Source organism: Bombina bombina, chromosome 3 (assembly GCF_027579735.1).
Source record: "Bombina bombina isolate aBomBom1 chromosome 3, aBomBom1.pri, whole genome shotgun sequence".
NCBI classification, from domain to species: domain Eukaryota; kingdom Metazoa; phylum Chordata; class Amphibia; order Anura; family Bombinatoridae; genus Bombina; species Bombina bombina.
The window spans coordinates 1,043,884,378-1,043,899,352 of record NC_069501.1 but is presented as its reverse complement, the minus strand read 5'-3'; the positions used below and the strand labels follow the sequence as shown (position 1 = coordinate 1,043,899,352).

The window sequence follows — 14,975 nt, the reverse complement described above, 5'->3', positions numbered from 1 at the left end:
AAAGGGACATTATTCCCTTCTCTAAACATCAATACAGAAATTACACAAAATTTTACACCATACCATTAAAAAATATACAGAATAATAGAAACAGTCAGAGCAATTTTACAAAAATGTATTTAAATCATAATCTCTATTCATCCTCTTAGGGGTTAATGCATCAAGTTTGTGAATCCATAGCATCTCTCTCTTTTTTAATAGGGATTTCCTATTCTTCCCCCTCCTAGGAGGAGGTTCCCAGTCAATAATCTGGAATCTCAATTGTGCAATGGAATGGCCAGCCTCCAATAAATGACAGGCCACTGGTGCTTCAACATTTTTCCTTCTTATGCTAGATTTGTGTTGCACTAACCTATCACGTACCTTTTGGGTCATTTCCCCAATATAAATTTTGGCACAAGGACACTTGATAAGGTACACCACAAAGGTAGCATTGCAAGTAAAAAATCCATTAATACCATACTTTTTTTACCAGAATAAGGATGGAAAAACTGTCACCCTTAACAAGGCTGCCACAACTAGAGCAGCCAAGGCAGGGAAAACAACCCTTCTTTTTGCTTGTTAAATACCCCGTATTATCTTTCTTAAGACTCCCTACATCTGCTCTAACCAAAAGTTAGCTTGAGAGCCTCATCTCATTTTATCCTACTCACTTCTGTTATGTTCCTATTGATGAGCTCTACCGGATAACCTCTTTCTAAAAAGCGCTTACCCTCCTCCACTAACCTTTCTCTAACCAAACCCTCATCCTTTACTATTCTCCTCACTCTTAGGAGTTGGCTTTTTGGCAATGATTGTTTTAATGTGGGTGAATGCACACTAGTAAAATGAAGCAGGGTGTTGCGATCAGTCTCTTTGCGAAAAAAATCTGCATATAACTGGCCATTATGTTTATAAACTTTAGTATCTAGAAAATGAACACTAACTTCACTCCAAGTCAGTGTAAATTTAATAAATCTCGAATTGTTGTTCAACATGTCTACAAACTTTTTTAGGGATCCAACATCGCCCACCCAAATGCCAAAGATGTCATCTATATAGCGCTACCAGGTGGTGCCATATAGATGAAACATCTCATTCTCAAATACCAAGTGCTCTTCATACCAATTCATGTATAGGTTGGCATAGGCCGGGGCGACGTTGGACCCCATGGCTGTGCCTCGACGTTGGATGTAAAAGGTGTCCTGAAACAGAAAATAGTTCTAATATAGAATAATTTCCAAAAGGTCTATCAGGAACTGTTGTGTAAACACATTAAATGTGTTACTTTCAGCTAGAATACACTTAATTGCATCAATGCCACTATTGTGTGTAATAGAGGTATACAGACTCACAATGTCAAGAGTATATAAATTTATCATAGTTATCTGTAAGCCCATCAATTTTTAACAGGAAATCTAACTATCTAAAAGGACATTAAAAAAACTACAAAGTATACAGAGAAGTTCAAGAAAATTAATACGGGAATTTGATCATTTAGGTTATGAAAATAGGTTAGCCAAATTTGTGGTGAGACACTTAAAGGGAGAGGAAATCCAAAATTATTCTTTAGTGATTCGTATAGCGCAAGTTTACTTCATTCTTTTGGTATCCTTTGTTGAAGAAAAACAAATTCACTACTAGGAGCTAGCTGAATACTTCAGGTGAGTAAACGATAAGAGGCATATATGGGCAGTAGTGCATTGCTGTTACTGAGCCTATCTAGGTATACTTTTCAACAAAGAACACCAAGAAAAATAGAAAATTAGATAATACAAATTAAGTGGAAAGTTGTTTAAAAGTGCATGCTCTGTCTGAATAATGAAAGTTTATTTTTCACTTTACTGTCCTATTAAGAGATGATTTTGATTACTTATATAAATAAATGAATGGACATACTTGAAAATGAGAGAAATCTCAATGTATCCTTCCTGGTAAAATATTTTATAAATAAATAAATAAATTCCAAGAAAATGGTTTGAGACGAATATTAAGGCTAGAGGTAAAGAGGTTTCATCTCAAGCAAAACAAATTTTTTCACTGAAAGAGTAAAGAAAAGTTGGAACTCTTTGCATGAAGATGCTGCAACTGACAGTAATAGATATCTCAGGTATAGTGTTGGCTAAAAACAAAATGCAAATCTTTAAATGCTTTTGTTAAATGCTTAGGTTTCTAAAGGTATTACTATCAGTCTAAAGACTGCTACTCCATAACTTGCCCGCCTGCTCGGAGGCCGCGGACATCAATCCACCCGATCCTATACGATCCTATACAATCAGGCTGATTGACACCCCCTGCTAGCGGCCGATTCACAAGAACTGCTTGTCAATAATATATGCTGACAGTGTATGCTATTGGCACTTATCGATGTGCAGCGGACATGATACACTATATTGTATCGTGTCCGCTTGCACATTAATAAATTGGCCCCTTTCTATACAAATACAGCAAAAAATACAACACCACCTTTTCAACAAAAATGCATACAATTAGATTTGAATTTAAATATTCAAATGTGATTTTCTCATATAAACCTGACAATTACCAGAGTAAGCACAATCTCAAATATACTGACCTCTAGTGGATATAACTTACTTTCAACATTTAAACATTCTCTTCTAATTATATTAATAATGGATTAAAAAAATACTTTCTAAACTTCAGAAAATTACAATTTCTCTAACTTTACATATTAATCATTTTTAACCAAATACAAGTCATAATCCCTATTAAAACTTTGTGAATTTAGTGTATTTAGACATCTAATCCAACACACATCTTTTTTTTTTAGTATAACATTTCAATTGTCTTCCTTACTTTTGGTATATGGTTAATGACCTAAAGCCTTACTTGGCTTACTGCATGGCCACCTTCCACAAAATGAGTAGGTGCAGATAATATGATGTCCGTGTTACTTATTGAAGACTTATGTTGTGCTATTCTGTCCTTTATGCAGCAAGTGGTTTCATTTATATAACACAAGACACAAGGACATTTTAACAAATAAATGGCATAGATGCACATGTGCAATACCCCTGGAATTGCAACTGTTTCCCTCCTTATGTCTGTGCCAGATGTTTGCCCTTTATTATGGCATTACTTTGGGCACATCATAAACACATAACACATGTATCTCTCCAGCAGAACAAATTACACACCCAGTGGGATGTCAGAGAGATAAAGTTATAACATGTTAATTTTGTATTGTTCTTTTTGTTAGTATTTTATAGCGACAAGATAAGAAAGGGAAGTATTTGAGTGATAAAATAATGATTTCTGATCTGTCTGCAAGCATAGGCTATTTTGATGGGTTTTGGTTTTAAAGAGCAAATCCAGCTATTTAATTTAAAAAAAAGAAACATAAAGGAGCAATTTTGCATACATTTTATACCCTGTAGCTGGTATAACAAGTCATTAGGAACACATTACTGGAAAAACAGTTTTACAGTACACTGACCCTTTAATCCCTGTTTCCCTTCCAACATCAACTCATAGCAAATAATCTCTAAAGTTTTAAACCCTCCTATACAATGTTATTGGTAATGTTTTAAATTCTTCAATATTCAGATTATAATTCATAAAAAGGTGCCAATGTTGCCTTATGACTCCAAATTCTATGTCACTGTTTTCCTTTAAACTCTATTATAAATGACAATGAGGCATTTAAGAAATGTCTTGCGGACCTGATCCAACAGTGCGGATCAGGTCCACAAGACCGCTGAATGCGGAGAGCAATACGCTCTCCGCGTTTAACATTGCACCAGCAGCTCACAAGAGCTGCTGGTGCAACGCCACCCCCTGCAGACTCGCGGCCAATGGGCCGCCAGCAGGGAGCTGTCAATACGATCGGGTTGAATTGTTGCGATTCCTGTCCGCCTGCTCTTTAGACCGCTGCTTCATAACTGCTGTTTCTGGCGAGTCTGAAGACTCGCCAGAAACACGGGCCGTCAAGCTCCTTTCAGAGCTTGATAGATAGGCCCCACAATCTTTTGTGACTTATTTTTCTTACAAGTGACTGGTGCATATTTACTGTTACTTTTCTTCATTACTTGCATCCCCAAAGTAAATTTACTTTCATCTTTCACTATCCTGCATGTTCTAAACTGAGATATAGAACCAAATACCCTATAAAGATTCAATCTATCATACTGTAATAGTGTATTCCTGTCAGTCATTTTTACATAGAGATTCATTAATATTTTAAAATTCTCTTTGTACACTGTTGCATCCAAAAATTTTACCTTACTAGTGGAATATGTTAAAAGTAAACTTCAAATCCAGAGTATCAGTATTAAAGATCTAAACTAAAGACAGCAATGACTCAAATTTGCCACTGCATACAACAAATATGTCATTTATAAACTGCAGCCATATAACATTACTAGATATTATCTGACATTATTAGAAAAAAAAAAATCACATCACATATTTGCTCTAAAAGGTGGTCACCTGAATAGGATGGGGTCACATTGAACCCCATGGCAATCTCTTTCTTTTGAAGATGTGTCCTAAAAGAGAAATTAATTACAGTACAAAACCATCCTCAAGAGTTCATACAAAACAATCACATTGGGCTTGTGGATATAATCCCATTTTCTACAAATATTCACCAACTGCTTGTATCCCTGCCTCATTGTTGAATGGATGTATGTAAACTGACTACATCCAATGCAAATAGAATACAGTGATCTACCTGCCTCATGTTGAATGGATGCATGTAGACTGACTACATCCAATGCAAATAGACTAAAGTGATCTACCTGCCTCATGTTGAATGGATGTATGTAGACTGACTACATCCAATGCAAATAGACTAAAGTGATCTACCTGCCTCATGTTGAATGGATGTCTGTAGACTGACTACATCCAATGCAAATAGAATACAGTGATCTACCTGCCTCATGTTGAATGGATGTCTGTAGACTGACTACATCCAATGCAAATAGAATACAGTGATCTACCTGCCTCATGTTGAATGGATGTATGTAGACTGACTACATCCAATGCAAATAGAATACAGTGATCTACCTGCCTCATGTTGAATGGATGTATGTAGACTGACTACATCCAATGCAAATAGACTAAAGTGATCTACCTGCCTCATGTTGAATGGATGTCTGTAGACTGACTACATCCAATGCAAATAGAATACAGTGATCTACCTGCCTCATGTTGAATGGATGTCTGTAGACTGACTACATCCAATGCAAATAGAATACAGTGATCTACCTGCCTCATGTTGAATGGATGTATGTAGACTGACTACATCCAATGCAAATAGAATACAGAGATCTACTTCTAAAGAAAAGATTTTCTGCAGGAATTCACCAGTGTCTTTCAAAAAAGACTTCTGTTTCCTAACTACACTGCTCTTATTTTAGTATGTTATAGAGATGAACTGACAGGCTACTTTTCACTTCTCAACCATGTTGGAAAGGATATATATCAGCAAAGACTAAACTTTTTAGACTGATTGCTCATTGCATAACCTTACAATAAGCATAAAGACTCTTGCTCTTCTGGGGCTGTACATTTATCCAACTTGTGTTGACATCTTTTCTGTGGATATATGTAAGGTAGAAGCTTTATTCAAGGAGTGTCTGAAATTGGATGTTTGTGTCTCTGGTGTGGTCAAATTTGTGCTTCTAATAAAGCATACCTGTTTTCAGCATGTTTTCTTGAGTTTGTATGTTTCCTCTTATTCTGTTGTCCCTTTTACTTTTTTGATAATTCTTCACTGGTGAGTGCTACTTAAGTGAGCCAAGTTAAAGATAAATTAAACAATACATAGCATCATTTCCAAATCTTGTTGAACTTCCCTAAATAGGATTCACCAAGCTTCCCTTTTTTTGTTACTGAGTTATATCTAAACTTAAAGGGACAGCTGAGTTTACTAAAAAAATGGTCTCCTCTTTAATTTGTTCCCAATGATCCACTTTACCTGCTGGAGTGTATTAAATTGTTTACAAGTATTTCTATTACCCTTATATTGGCATTTGAAATAGTTTATTTAGCCTGTGGTATCCCCAACCAAAGCTGTGTTAACACAGCCAGTAGAAGAAATTACACTCCCAGTGGGTTATAGAAGATATAAGGTAATAAAATGTTAATTTTTCCATTGTTCTCTCCAAGTATTGGTGATTGGTTTATGGACAGATATAAGATAAAGAAGCAGGTATATTTACACAATGTGATAAAGTAATGAGTTCTGATTATACCTACAGGCTCAACCCATTTTATTAGGTTGTGGCTTCAGAACACAAAATCAGCTAATTCATATACACAAATAAGTCTTAGAAAAAGCAAATCTCATACATTTTATAAGTTATTTGAAACACATTAAGGAAAAAACTATTTTATATTATACTGTCCCTTTAAGCTGAAATGTGTCAGGGAGTAAAGGAGTATTATACCAGCCTTAAAAGATTGGGCTTTGGGCTTCTATCCATCCCCCTTTTCAAGACCAGTATTTGTTAGTGAATGCTGCTTAGCTGAGATATGCAATTTACTTTCTTTTTTCTTTGCTAAAGTTTATGCAATTGTGTAACCTACAGCAACATGTATTAGTAGACAGACCTTAGCATAACCATTAACTAGTTTCTAAATGCCTTCATTTACACATTAAAGGGACACTGAACCCACATTTTTTTTTTCTTTCGTGATTCAGATAGAGCATGCAATTTTAAGCAACTTTCTAATTTACTCCTATTATCAATTTTACTTCCTTCTCTTGCTATCTATATTTGAAAAATAATGCATCTAAGCTTTTTTTTGTTTCAGGACTATGGACAGCACTTTTTTATTGGTGGATTAACTTATCCACCAATCAGCAAGAACAACCCAGGTTGTTCACCAAAAATTGGCCGGCATCTAAACTTACATTTTTGCATTTCAAATAAAGATAGCAAGAGAATGAAGAAAATGTGATAATAGGAGTAAATTAGAAAGTTGCTTAAAGTTTCATGCTCTATCTGAATCATGAAAGAAAAAATTGGGGTTCAGTGCCCCTTTAACTGTACTTACTTGAGAAAGAAGAAGCTCTGTTTAATATATATATAACATTTTGTTACTTATAATTAAAAGCAAACATGGCAAACTGCTTAGTGCAGTGTTATGTTTTATCATTTTCTGATTCTGAAAATAAGATAAAATCCTGGCATTATTGTGTATCACATGTCTCCTCTTCATTTATCAGACACTGCTCCGGCTCAGATTGAGGTCTTTGATTTCACTTCAGATCCCCTCCCTGCAGTACAGAAGAACTGGGATACAGGGAGTAAACCAATTGGATCTGACTGAAGCCGCAGGTCACTTGGCACGCACAGAAAGCGGGACATTCAGGGAACTACACTACCCTCAGAATCCCTCCATCTGTGACACTGTGTGGACTGACTCAAAGAACACAGTACAGCTCTTCTCTGACCATCTGTTCCAGCTGACTCTGCTCTGTGGGTCTGTCTCTCATTCTCTGGATCATTCAGATAATTGAACTGCCTCTGCTCTATGAAGAATGAAACAGAACTGTCTTATTCTTTTGTGAGTTTGTTAGTTTATTAGGACTCTCTTTTTTGAAGTACGCAAGCTCAACAGTGTACAGTCATTTACAGTTTATCTATTCCCTTTAAAAAAATACTCCACTGCTCTGCATGACTCTCTGGCAGTGAAAGGGTAGCAAAATGTTTGTTATTTTACCCAGAATGATGCAAAAAAACAAAAACAAACTCATATATGCACAGTAAAAAGTACAAGAAACGTGGAATTATGGCTTATATTGTATATTCTCATACCAACAACGTAACCTAATGACATGGCAATGGAAGGAGTTAAGTCTAAATTTAACCTACCACCCAATTCAAATCAAAAGAGAAAGATTACATATTATTTTCGGGTTACAAAACAACACAGGGACCAAGCAAATAGGTAACATACTGCTTTTCCATTTAAAGATCTTACCTTTAACCCAAGTAACAGATTATTAACGAAACATGGGCCTTTGAATTAACCCTTCCACTCCTGTGTAAATAAGTTAGTATAAAAAGTGGACCAAAGCATGTTAGTTTATTTAGCTTAACACTTAGTATGTCACCCATTTGATGGTTCCAAATCAAGCTTTGCAAAATATCTGCTAACATATATTGTACAAGACTCTTCCTTATTTGTCAGACATTGCTGCTTATATTGTTCATCTTAAAAAGCTTCATAACTTTGCATAATGTGTTTCTTCCCAAGGAACTTACTGGGCGCTACAATTGAAGCCCTGTCCTAAGTAATGCCCTGCCTAACCATTAAGTATGCAGAGCATTGCTTAGGTTTGTACCTACTACTTGTGCCTGCAGACTATTTTATTAAACTCATCTATATTTACAGACCTGCAGAGCATTTCATAATCCTTTGCCATGCGTGAATTCATAAAAGTTGAGGTTTCTTGTCTATTTGTCTTGTCTGTTTCATAGGGTTTTAAAGTTGTGTTTTGGTGCCTTGTTTTGAAGTGTGTTGTAAAATATTATATTCTCAATTACCGTCTTGTCACTCATTACTGTACTGATTAGCCCTATGTATATATATATATATGTGACTTCACCCAATTTATTTATTTTATTTTCCGTATCATAATAGACACAAATTTGTGATATTTTTTTAATGTAAGTACTTCTCTTCCAGATTTTGATACTGTCTTAGTTTCCCAGACACTGTATAAATAGTGAACATTTGTATTTCAGAACACTCAGTTATAAAGAATTTGTGATGATCCATGAAGAATAAGTTGTGTTTAGCAAAAGCATTTATTCTTATTGATTTAATTCTACAATATATACAAATGCACAAACTGATTTGTCCTGATTTAGCAAATATCCGTATGTAAAATAATGTAAAATGGTTTGGCATAAAATTAAAAAATATATATATATATGATATATATATATATATATATATATATATATATATATATATATATATATATATCTCAAAACAGCTAGCTAAAACAGCTTAGGAAAAATCTGAGGAAAGTATTTGCCTGATGGAAGTTAAATGATTAACATAATGTAAACATTTTGCAAGATAAGGGCAGATATTTTTTATTTATTTTTTAGCTTTTATTTTGTTGTTGTAAATCTGACATCACTTAATGGTAACATTAAAACAGTTACTGCAATTTAGATAAAACTTTGACTGTGATTTAGAGAAACCAACTTTAAATTAGATAACTGAAATTATTCAAAATATTTTTTACAACATGCAATATATCTGTATACACAAATAGAACTACACATCAATAATCTATGTATTTGTAAAATGCACTGGCTAATAAATATATATATATATATATATATATATAGTCCATTTATCTTAACAAATCTGAAGATTTTTTATTTTAATATCTTGTATCTCTTGATAGCAGGTGTTTTATTTGCTTATCTTTTCATGTTATAATATATATAAATATGGAGAGATGTAAGAGGTCACTGGTGGTTTGTTTTGTTTGTTTTTTAGTGTCACATTGTTTTTTTCCAGTCACAGTGGGGATAGCATAACAAGGGTTTTTATGTGCTTTTTGTATTCAATCCATTTTAAAATAATTTTTAAACTCGTAGTCCATTTTCTTATGTCTTTTATATGCATGTGTGACACAAAACACCATAGATGGAAAACAGTTTTCCTACAGATTTCCAATGGAATTTTAGACATTTAATTTTTAACATCTTGGTTCTGTTGAAATTACATTTTTAAATTACACTCTCAAACTATAAACCGGGTTTACAAAATCTTTTCTGATTACTATAAAGTATTTGGAAAATTAATATTTTACTGATAAAAGTATTCAAAATTATATGGAACACACATCATCAATTGATATTAATAGTTAGGTGGAAAAAAATGAGACTGAAACATATAGGGCAGTTATAATCAATACTGAATTATTATATGTAAATCTTGCAGTGCCCATGTTTTTATAGTTTTTGTTCTTAAGTGTTAAATCATTCAGTCTAAAACTATTCTTATTGATTAAAATGATTTGGAAACTGACTAAAAAACACATTTCATGATTGCATTCAGATTGATTGGATATGTCTCCATATATTCATCATTTTGCATACAAAATACTCTTACTACAGTAATATTAAAATATTATGTTAGGGTTTAGCCATTTTTGTCCACTTCTTTTGAAGCACTGTTTTTTTTTTTAAATTATATGTTGGGTTACTATAAATGATTATTTGGAATAACTAAAATTCCAGGGATATTAACAGCTGAAAAATTTTCTAAAATCAACAAAAATTTGTTCAAAGATGTATTTCTATATTTTGGCCAAAGCTGAGCTTGATAACTCCCACAGTTTTTAATCCCCATTACCCCACAATGACGATAATGGGTGTCGATCACCAAAAATTTAATCAATATATGAAAAAAATATGACTGCCCAGTTTATTTCACCAACTGATCAGGCCACTCATCTTCATTCTGCTGGTCCAGCTTTCTCTCTTCTCCTGACAATCTCTTCTGCATGTTCAACAGTCAATATCTTGTAAAGATGTTTTCTTTATGTTTTTACTGTCATTTGATGGTGATGACATGTGCAGTGTCATTTGTTATTTGGGGCGATTCAATCATCATCATAAAGGGCGATCTACATTGTTTGCATGGACAACCCCATCTAGTTTTTCAGGTCTGAGCATGTGTAGATCAGTGGCTGATAACTTTGTTTTATCTGCGTGTGTTACTGGTCAATCAGTGGGTGGTGAGCATTTATCAAGTGCCTTTGGCTGTTGAATTCAATGTCTCCATGTTATTTGATTACTTGTAGTTGGATGGCTTGTGTTTGCCACAGTAGTAATGTCCATGCTTTGGATTGTGACTTTTATGATATTCGATCAGATATTTTTATTTAAGAATGTGTTTGCATTGTGATTTTTCTGATTTAAAAAAAGAAGTATCGGTAACTGAAAAACAGACTAAATATTTACTAAGGCACCTTTTTTTTTTTAAATATATAAAATAAATCTACCAGATTTTGGACTGTGCTTAGTAATAGAATAAATCATTCTGTAAATCAGATTATGGACATTGCTAAGCAAGATAACATTATTGGCTATAAATTTAAATATATATTGTAAAAATATTAGTGTAAAAAAATACAGTCTATATCTTACATTAACTATTTTCTAATCTGAAATTTATTTGCAACATTTAGATGTCATATGTGCTACAATAAGCTGATGACAAATGTATTACTTTATAGGTCAAAACCAGAAATAGATTATGCTAATGTAATTGTAAAGCTGTTATCTATGTAAGAGATTTAATTTGTGCAATATGTTTTAATGCAATGGATTTTCTCACATGCAGAGAGACAAGAAATTTGTCTCCATATAATATTAAATAGTGGTTGGCTTGGGCTACAGTCCATGCAACAAGGAAATTATTTGGGAATTATTTAATATTTATTCATTGTGTATCTTATAAGAACAAATGCAAAAAAAAAACAGCTCCCTAGTTTAATATATTCATAATATTCAAAAATTTGATAAATCATGTTTTGGGGATTTTAAATAAAGACCAAATAATTTCTCCTTACATATTAGTCATATTAAGCATCGCCTACTGAAAAATACATACATGTATATATATATAGATATAGATATATCAGAAACTTCATATATATCAGTGTTTTTTTCCCTTTATTCTTTTATGTTTATGCTAGTAATGAATTAATATTAATTTCTTGCTTAATGTCTGTATAAAAGAACAGAATTGCACCCTACTTTTTTATCTAAAAAAAAGTTCCTTTAGCCTTCTGAAGTAAGATTGTATTTACTTATTTACATTTAAAAGAGCGCCTGAATTTAGTACCTTTAGCACTTTTTGCAAGGGAATACACTAAACCTATTATATGGTTTAAATATGTATTATATAATACTTCAAGTTTTTACTATTTGTTTTTTCATTGTCAGGCTTTCGTGCTGTAAAGCCTTAAAATTCAGATGAAGAACAAATAGGAATAAATAATACTGAGAAGAAAAATAAAAATACTAACTTAATTCATTCCCTCCTTTTTTGGACACAGTTAATAATTTATCTACTATGAAAAATAATTATATTATTTTAAACTATTACATTATTATTTAAAAAAGTAATTTAATATTTGCAATCCAAATTCTAAAACTCTTGGTAGTCCCTATATTATAATATTAATATTGTATAAATATGTTTCGCCTTATCAAGTTCTACAAATTATAGTAAATTAATTCAATGTATTTGTGTTAAACAAATATTCTCATTAGGTTAAGATACCATTTGTTTATAGAGGTAATTAGCTAACACTGTGTATCTATCCTTTTATCTCGAGTGCTTTTGGTGTCAAGAAGGAAAATAGTTATTTTTGTTTTTCATAGCTTGAAGTAAATATACAGAAAAAGGTGATATTTTTTTGTAATACATATTGCAATAATGACATAAAAAAAAATCAAATCACCAGAATATAACAGGCCATAGAATTTAAGAGAAATGCTAAGACATATGTAAAAGAGAATAAAATATATATATATATGAGATCTTAATATGGACCTGTGCATTATAATTTTGAATGTCATAAATTTGGTTTAATGTCTATCTGTTAGCCATAATTTCATAATAAGAGTGGTTACAAGGGCAAAGCACAGAGCTTTAAATTATCTAAAGAGTTTCTTTATTTTTGAGTGTTCAGGAAACATTTACAGTTTCCATAGAACTATGCTTAATCAACAAACATATGTTGTGTTGGTTTGGGGTTAATCACATCCAGTATGGAGATCTGTACTTTTTATTATACATAGAGCATATAATTCAGGATGTATTTTTGAAGTAAAACTATTCTCTATAATTTTATCTTATATTATGAGAGTATATACATGAATCATTTGAAATGCAAAATAATGTACATTAAGTTTACATGTTAACTTGTCATCTGAAATATTGTTTTTAAGGCGGTTTCTTTTTCTTTTTTTAAACAGAAAACTTGTACTCTGGACGCAATTGAGTTAAAGAATATGTCTATATGACATTATTAGACACTGCAACTGCAGCTATAATGCTATGTCTGGGTTTATTCTATTTATTAATTTTTCTGTGCATTGTAAATATACCTAATTTTCTCATAAACTACAGTCAGGTTGCCATTATTTCATACCCAGTAATGACTATGCTAAGTATCAGTTTCCTATTCATTGATTATTTTAATATCATCAACATAAACAGAGCTAACAATCTGATACAAGGTTTTGGTGCTTACCTAATGATAGTAATAATAAATGCATCACAAATGAATCACTGCATTAAAAAAAAATCAACATATAACACTATTGTGTGTAATGTATGAGGATTAGGAATTCAAATGACTAGAATGCCATTCAGCCCTTCTGAAGGCAGTGTCAACTAAAATTTAAGATTTGAATTACAAAAGAAAAAAATAAATTACATACAAAACAAATATTTAAAGTGCAGCGCAAAAACATCTTTTGTAAATTAACATGTGACATAAAATCAACCTGTCAATAGATTATGAGAGAATTAACTACAAGAAGGCAAAGCAAATGATATGTATTATTATTAATCCTATTGAATGCTATAATTGAAATATTTTTTTTTTTCATGAATATTTTTTCACCACTAGGGAAGCCACTGCACAGTGCTTTATAGACACTAATGCAGGAAACATTTGTAAATATTTTACATTTATTGTACCAGTGAGTGGTGCATTCACTCACAAATTTATTTTAAACCATATTTTGTAATACTTCATATGCTGTGCTTATCAGTGTTGCAAACATTTTCATCAAGAAAGAATTAGTGGTGAACCAAAAATTGCCTGGGCTTTTAAGTTTTAGAAAATAAAGAGTAGCATAAAATATAAATCACTTTTGTTATATCTGCATATTAACTACAGAGTCAGCGTTGTCTTCTTGGGTCCTGAAAAGAACCAACTTCTAGTAGGGAGACTCCAGCAATCTTCTGTGGTACAGACCTGTGGGTCAGAGCATGCTCAGTGTATCAGGTTCCCTAAGTGATGTTAGCTCAAGCAGACAAATCATAATAGCCCATTTATCCCAGTGACACAGCCAATACTTGTATCCTGGGAAGTCTACTTTATTAAAGGAACTGCAGGGGTATAAATAGCACTTCTTATCTCACACAAGGTATCATAAAGCAATTTTTAAAAAAAAAGCTTTCTTAAACACCGAGCCATTAGCAGAAGGTCCACTGTAGCATTTCCTGATTGGCCTCTAACTCAACTCTTGATTGGCTAAAACAGAACCAGTCAAATAAACGTGTTTCAGATAATCAGAGAAGTTCCTACTTTCTTTTTAACATTGAGTTTGCCTGGGTGGAAATTCTTGTTAATCCCCACTTGCTCTTAATACATAAACAGCCAGGGAAGGTAAGGGGCTTTGCTGGACTCATTTTATTAATGTTGCAGCTCCTACCTTCCATGGTAACAATGTACAATACACATTTTATGATTTATTTCCTATCATTACAATTAATGCAAAATTTCCAATTTTATGTCCCCAATAAAGTTTAGGATTGGGGCATCCGTGACAATATGACATCAGTATTCCTGCATTTCCATCAGGAACTGATTGTTAAACAAATGTAAACACATAGTGGTGAAGAACTACTTAAAGGGACATTATAGTGAAAACAATAACACAATCTTTAGAGCAAGTGATTTTAATCACTAGTGAGCCTGAAACTGTATGTGTTTACACATTGTTAAAGTACCATTCAGGAGCCTCAAAGAACTGCTGGTCCAGAGCAGAACCTCCACTGACCCAATAAGCAGAGGCAGCTGTGCAGCTGGGTTTTGGGACTGCTGCTGCTGATGGAGTCAGCCGTAATTTCTTCTTGGGACCAACAGTTCTCTGTGGCTCCCAAATGGCACTTTACCTATTTTTTTAACCCCTTTGTGGAAGTTAAGCTTACAGAGTTTCAGTGTCACTAGTGATAAAATTATATGCTCT

General features: G+C 32.9%; 1 protein-coding gene across 1 annotated transcript in view; it reads left to right on the top strand.

Annotated features, from left to right (window-relative positions):
- Window positions 1-8,497, top strand: part of PDE1B (phosphodiesterase 1B) — a 276,806-nt gene extending 268,309 nt beyond the window's left edge. Inside the window, exon 15 of the mRNA XM_053708266.1 lies at window positions 7,175-8,497. The gene's annotated coding sequence lies outside the window, so the exon portion shown is untranslated. The remainder of the gene's footprint in view (window positions 1-7,174) is intronic.
- Window positions 8,498-14,975: the final 6,478 nt, after the last annotated feature.